This window comes from Mauremys mutica, chromosome 2 (genome assembly GCF_020497125.1).
Source record: "Mauremys mutica isolate MM-2020 ecotype Southern chromosome 2, ASM2049712v1, whole genome shotgun sequence".
NCBI classification, from domain to species: Eukaryota; Metazoa; Chordata; order Testudines; family Geoemydidae; genus Mauremys; species Mauremys mutica.
Window position 1 is genome coordinate 273,368,497 of NC_059073.1, and position 7,494 is coordinate 273,375,990.

The window sequence follows — 7,494 nt, forward strand, 5'->3', positions numbered from 1 at the left end:
CTCCTTGTGTCAGCATTGTGTATACTCACCAGGAGTTCTTGTTCTGATGCACAGTGCAGGTAGATATCCCAGTGTGAAACTCACCACTGTCCAGCACATTATTTTTTGGGAAATTTGGCACTGCATGGTGGGGCAGAAATGAGTTGTGCAGGGGTGACTGGGACTGCATGGTCAAATGTCCATCATGCAACTTTCTCCACCCCATAATGCCATCTCTATCCCATAATTTTTGTACCTATTTAAAAAAACCCATGACCTCATGTGGGACTTGTTGCTGTCTGCCATTTCCAACAGAAACATGGAGCCTGCATAGCTCTGCACTATTGTCCTGAACGTTGTGAGCACAAGAATCAGAATCCTCTGGTATTTGCAGAGCCACAGGGAACATGACCATTTCCTGGAGGGCAGATTGCAGTGGGACATAGTGAGAACCAATTCAAGGTTGTTGGTGAAGTTCATGGAGCAGCTGCAAACAGTGGAGTGCCACTTCTGGACCCAAGAAATGAGCATTGTCTGGTCGGATCGCATCATCATGCAGACTTGGGATGATGAGCAGTGGCGGCATAATTTTTGGATATGCCAGGTCACATTCGTGGATCTGTGTGACAAGCTCTCCCCAGTCCTCCAGTGCAGCGACACCAGAATGAGAGCTGCCCTGAGCTATCAGTGGGAAATAATTTTGGAGTTGGAAAATCTACTGTGGGAGCCATTTTCATGCAAGTGTGCAGGTCCGTTAGTCCCTTCTTGCTATTCAGGACAGTGAGTCTCAGCAATGTGCAGGACATAATGGATGGCTTTTCAGCTATGGGGTCCCTGAACTGCAGTGAAGCGATAGATGGCATGCATATCTCTGTTTTGGCACCAGACCACCCTGGCATAGAGTACATCAACAGAAAGGACTATTTTCTCTGGTTTTGCAAGCACTGATAGATCACCAGAGATGCTTCACTGACATCAATGTTGGCTGGTCACAGAAGGTGCATGATGCTCACACCTTTAAGAACACAGGACTTTACAAGCGGGGACTTTTTCCCAATTGGAGGTATACCAGTGGCGATGTTGAAATGCCAATAGTGGTGCTGGGAGAGTCACCGTACCTCTTACTCCCCTGGCTCTGAAGCCGTACACTGGCCACCTTGACAACATCAAGGAAAGATTCAATTGTCAGCTCAGCAGGTGCAGAGTGACAGTCGAATATGCTTTTGGTAGGCTGAAAGGGCGCTGGTATGTTTACTTACAAGTTTGAGAAAAATATCATTGAGAAAAATATCCTAATGGTTGTAGCAGCCTGCCACAGGCTGCGTAATATCTGTGAAGAATAGGGAGGAAAGTTCCTGCCAGGGTGGAGGTTGAACAGCCAGACACAAGGGCTATCAGAAGAGTTCAGTGCGGAGCCCTACAGCTCAGCTGTGAAAGAGCACTTTAACAGAGAGCCAGCGTAATAGGTTGTGGTGTGCTGTGCTCTACCTGGCCCTGCTGTTTGGGGGCCTCTTACAAATTGTGTGGTGCTTAGTACACATCTATGAATATGACACTGTCAATGCACCTATTAATTTTGTGGCATTACTGTACATTGTATGATGAATACATTGTGTTTGTCATTGGTCCCAGGAGTTGTGTCACAGAGTGCAATACCAACGAGGTGGGTGCTTTCACTACCATTAGGCATTCTGCAGCATATGTTGGGAACTTATAAAGATTAATTATTTTCCAAACAATAGTTTTTTACTGAGTAACAGAAACATTAAAAAAAAATTCTGAGCAAGTTAAAAGCAAATACATTAAAACCTTAATAAATGTATGGAACAGAGCTTAAAGAAGGGAAAGGAACAGTCATGTCCATTTTAGCTGCACATACATCAACCGTGGCTCTCACAGATGAGTGTATGTGAAGCTGGAGTTGTCCTAAATGTCCCCCCGTGTGGAGTGGTAGGGGATGCAACTCTTGATGCTACGTGGAATGCTGAGGAGGGGCGAAAGGGGTGCTATGCTGGAGTTCTCTATGGACTGCAAAAGGAGGTGAGCCTGGGATTGTTGAACTTGTAGATCCACAAGAGTCTGCAGCATCTGTTTGCTGCCAGAGAAGGCCCATTACGTCCTGGTGCAATCCCCTTTCTGACTCCTGGGCCTTTCTCTTGTCTGCTCTTTCCTTCTCCATACAGCCTGCAACATTCACCCTTCAGACTCTCTGCTCATGGTGCAGTGCAGCCCTGGCTTGCAGGATCTCACCAAACATATCTTTCCGTATTGTTTGCTTCCTTCTCCTTATCATGGTCAGGTGTTCCCTGGGTGTGGAAGGGAAAACATCTCAGGGCTGCAATGGCACCAGCTACAGATAAAATGCATAGAGGTACCATTGTCATTATAGTCACAAGTGAAAGCAAATGTTAAGATTCAGAACTCCCTTTCCTTGTGCCTCTACAATTTTAAACAAGACACGCTTATTGATGCTTCTGCTTGGGAGTGCTTGTGCACAGTGCCACTCACAGCTCCAGCCACGGTAAGTTCCCTCACCCCTGGTGGGTCATAACGATGATGGAATTGCTTGGTTTCATGAAGCTATGGGTGTAGAGCAATGGCATTGGATACTGGTATCATTTTCCACAGGTGGTGGTGATTTTATCTGACATCTCACTCTTGAGCGTAACAAAGGTTGAGAGAGCACAGCTGCTGCTGGTGTCCAGAAGCTGCCTGGGCCCATATGCCGCTATCCTGTTTACTGCATGGTGCCTGCTGAAGTTATTGCTGACTGGCGTGGGAAAGTGTCCTATGGTTGTGGAAGAAATAAGGATACCATCCCTAGAAACCTTCAGGACAGGATTGCAGTATACCTCCATGGAAGTTTCCTGAGATCTCTCAGGAGGATTCAAAGGACATCCCTCTGTATATAAACAAACTGCTTTTCATGTCCCCCCAGTCACAGGTCTCCCATCCTTTTCCTCTTCTTCCTCCACTTCCATCTCACTGTTCAAACCAGGTGCCTGTGATTTGGGCTCTTTGGGGCTAACTATGGTGTTGTGCAGGGTGGTGGTGGGATCTCCCCCAAGTATGGCATGCAGCTCTTTGTAAAAGCAACAGGTCTATGGCTTGGTGCTGGATCAACTGTTGGTCTCTCTGGTCTTCTGATATGCCTGCTGCAGTTCCTTCACTTTCGTGCAGCACTGCTGCTGATCCCTGTCATACCCCCTTCTCTTGCATCCCCTGTGGAAGCTGCTCATAGATGGGCACATTTCTATGGCTGGTCCGTAGTTGTGCTTGCACAGCCTCTCCTCCCCACATGACCAGAAGATCTGTCTACTCCAAGCTGGAGTATGTAGGCTGCATGGGTGGTGGGTAGGGGAGGCTGGGCCTCCCCAAACAGCCAGGGGTGGCCCCCCCCACACTCCACCCCCAGGGCCCTGCTTCATCAGTGCCGCTGGGCTCCAGGGACTGGGGCCATGCCACCCATCTTCCCAGAGCTGTGCTGGCACTGCGATCTGTCTCTCCCAGCGCTCTGGGGTTTGGGGGTGGGGAGGCTGTGGTGGCACTGTGTGCTCTCCCTCTCGGCGCTCTGGGGTTGGGGGGGGGCTGCAGGTACTAGCCAGTGTGGGGAGGGGGCTGGCAGTCACGGTGGGGGGGCTCTGGTTCCAGGGTGGGGTGGGAGTTGAAGGAGTGGGGCCTCAGGTGGAAGGGAAGGGGATAGGGGCTAGCCTCCCACATCCAGTGGTTCATGCGCTGCCCACGGTAGGCAGCACGATGGGTTGAGCAGTTGCACCCAACAATGGAGAGCTGCTAGTTGTGCTTGCCAAGCTGTGCAATAAGGGAAAGTCATTAAAAAAATTCATGGGGTTTTAAATGGCGAGGGGGCTTCTGGTCTCTGTGACCTCTGGGAAGTGGAGTTCACAATTGTCAGTGTCGAGCATTGTGGTACAGCTGCTGGACAATTGGTGGGGTCTACATAGATAATGCAATGTCTACATTCACACTGCATCAACCTCAATACATTGACCATGGCTCAATGCCACTTGGGGAGGTGATGTTATTATATCGGTGTAATGGACAGCTTGCATGGAGGGGAGATAAATTTAAGTGTAGACACACGCACAACTAGCTCGACAGCAGGGTGGCTTAAATCGACTTAACTTTGTACTGTAGACCAGGCCCAAGACTCAGTCGGGCTAGTTGAAGTTATTACTATACCCTACCCCACCCCCACCTGGGCCATACCTCAATTACCTACACTGAGGTTAAAAACTACCTATGCCTTGTCTTCACTAGGATTTTACATTGGGATAGCTAACTCAGGCTAGATAACTCTAAAACTACAGGACCTTGTCAGGGCCTTGAGAGATAAAGGACAAATTCATCTCTTCTCTTAAACAGATAGGTACTGTGTGGCATGCAAATCCTGTCAAAAGAGCTTTTAAAGACATATATGTATTTGACAAAAAGGGTATACCAGTCTGACAGTATTAATTAATCTTAATATTTTGTATTTAGGACCTTCCTCTGTTCAATGGGAGTTTTACCTCTGACTTCAATGAAAGATCAGGAGTGGTGCTTTTCATCTAAAAATCTTAAAGCATTAATTAATTGACTAGACCACAATGGATCAAATCCTGCGAATGTCTTTCTTTTTGTTTTAAATTTAAATAAGTTGGTAACATCCAAACTGATTTGCTTTAAATCTGGTACACAGGGCCTAGGCCCTGATCCTGAAAATCCTTACTTATGTAAGTAGTCTCTTCTCCTACGAGCAGTCCCAATCAAACAAATGGAATTATTCAGGTGAGTTATTCAGATCCTTCAATTTGAATAGGATGAATTTCATCTTAGAGTGATTATTTTTCCTTTTTAAGTGACTGATTTATGGCATTTGTAATGAAAATGCCAGGAGAACTTTAGCTGTAAATGTTGCAAATGTTCAAATGTTTCCCATTAGGTCCCTTTGTGCAATGTCATAAAAGGCAAAATTTGGAAAACGGGAGAACACAGCTAGCATATATTCTGCAACAATCAGATAACAAGTAAAATAATCACCACTTATCAACTGACAGATTCAAGAAGTAAAGGTGCAACTCTGAGATACACTTTAGTGAGGGAAACTGGATTACTACAACGCTTTGTATTTCCTCCCTTTTGGCTGCCTCATTAATACATGAAAAAGCTACTGCAGTGCTCTGATGCTTTCAGCATACTGTGTCCCACACAAAACAATAAATAAACAGAACTTGGATTTTCATATAGAAACCCTAGAGCATACAGTTTGAGCTGGTTTTCATTGGCTAGATCCTAATCTGACTGAAACAAAAAAGTTCAGAGGTAGGATTCTGTGTGTCTGTGCTGGTATTACTCAGGAATCACTCCACAGAAGACAAAAACATTACCCTAAATAGCACAGATCCAGCAGAAACGCTTGTTTCATCCTAAATGGCATGTGTGTTGTCATGCTGTAAAAAGTAACGGGCCTGCTAAAAAGGACACGAATAGATGGTTCTGGTCTTGCACTGCCCTAAGGAGCAGCATGGGAATGGTTAATAGAAATTAGAGTATATGATGATTAAACAAATAGAAGCAAATGAAATTAAGGGATTCATCTTCATGTGTTTACAGCACATACTTCTGCTCATATAGCTATCTCTGTCAGGGGCGTGAGGAGGAGTGATTCCTGATCGACATAGCCTCTAGTGTAGATACAGTTATACTGGCATAACTGTGTGTTTGCCAGTATAGCTTGCTTTGCTCATGATGGCTCCATTTGGCCTGTATAAAATAAGCTCCAAATTGGAGTGTTGTGATGCTAAAGTACCTATACTGACAAAGTGCTCCTAGTATAGACATGGCCTAAAGCCTTGTCAACACTACTGAATTTTACAAAAATATTCCCCCTGGTTCTACTATTACCTCAACTGAACTAGAGTTAGCACTAGTTAGGGTTGCCAAATCTGACTGAAGCTATTCTGGGAGATTTCCCCCCCCAACATGATGTAATATTTTCTTAAAATATCCTATTAAAATCTCCTGGACTGCTTTCAATAGTCACTGGGAGATCGATGCTGATTCTGGGAGACTCAGGCCAATCCTGGAGGCTGGCAACCCTAGCACCAGTGGAGACCTAGGCTCCCAGAGCCCAGGATTGCTTTTATCACCATGTCAACTAAACATGACAGTGGGGAAACACCAGAAGCCACCAATGCCATGTGTGCACTACAGCTCCCACCAATGCTGATACCAATTAATCTGAACTAGTGGTAGTATGGTGGGAATCTTTGTAAAATTCCCTACTACAGCCACATTCTAAAGCTTACTCTTTGCTCTTTCAAAGGAGCTTCTACATTCTTTGATTTTGCTGCTACTGACTTAAATGGGAGCAGGATTGGATCCAATGTGCTTCTTGTAAATCAAGGCTTTGAACTGAGAATGATCACTTCTTGGCCTTTTGACTAAGATCAAGTGCAGCATCTATTATTATCGGTTTAATGTCTGATGCATATCTGTCTGGGGATTATGTATTAAATGGGTTTTTGGAACTAGAAGATGGTCTAACAGCTTGCTCCTTCCTTTCCACAAAGTGTGTCCAGGAACTCCTTGGAGGAAGAAGGAGAGAGAAAGATCTGAGGATGTTTAGTCTGCTTGTTATAATACAGCAACTGGTTTAATGCAGGTATTCCCAAACTACAGTCCTGGGTAGTGCGCTGGTGCATGCAACTGCATTCTCCAGGCAAGTTCAGACTCTCGTTCAGTGTTATACAAAACTGTGTTTTCCTTATTTGAACACCACAGTTTTCTCTCAATAATTTTTAAAAGTGTAATTTTACTAAAACTGGTTGCAAAGAGATCTTGAAGCATTTATTTGAGTGCATATTGCTAGGGATTTCTAGCATCACAATTTACATTAAAATGAAAAGGAAACGTACATTGTTTATTTACAGTGTTACAGTTTATATGTATGCAATAATTAAAATTAATAATTTTTCTCAAGAAGTGTTAATAGTGGGCTACAGAGCCTATTGCAGCTGCATATGTGGGCCTCAGGGGGAAAAGTTTGGAACCCCCCAGTTTAATGAATATGGAGTGATGAAGAAAGGCACTGCCTTGTACTATATCTTTATATTTTCATTGTTAACTGTCATCCTTATAATAAGAGAACTGATTTCCCAACCATTTTTAACAGTGTCTACATATAGTATCCCTCCTTTCAGCTTCCCTAGAGTCAGTAAATGAAAGTCATGATTTGTGAGGGATAAGCACGGACACACTATAACCTGAACAAAACAAGAACAGAATTGCGGTTAGGTCCATCCCCAACCAATGGAATATATGTGTGTACACACACACACACGCTTTCATGAAAGTGTACTCACTGTTTGTTTATTTCTTGGTTGTGGAGAATGTAGTTCAAAATGAACATATTAGAATATGCTGAAAGTTGTTAGAGAAAAAAAGGAATTCAGGACATCTGAATATTTTTTTCTATCTCTGATGCTGAATTTGGGTAAATTTCTTGGCACCTGT

General features: G+C 44.4%; 1 pseudogene; it reads left to right on the forward strand.

Moving 5' to 3' along the window:
• Positions 1-6,402: 6,402 nt before the first annotated feature.
• LOC123365516 lies at positions 6,403-6,569 on the forward strand (annotated as a pseudogene).
• Positions 6,570-7,494: the final 925 nt, after the last annotated feature.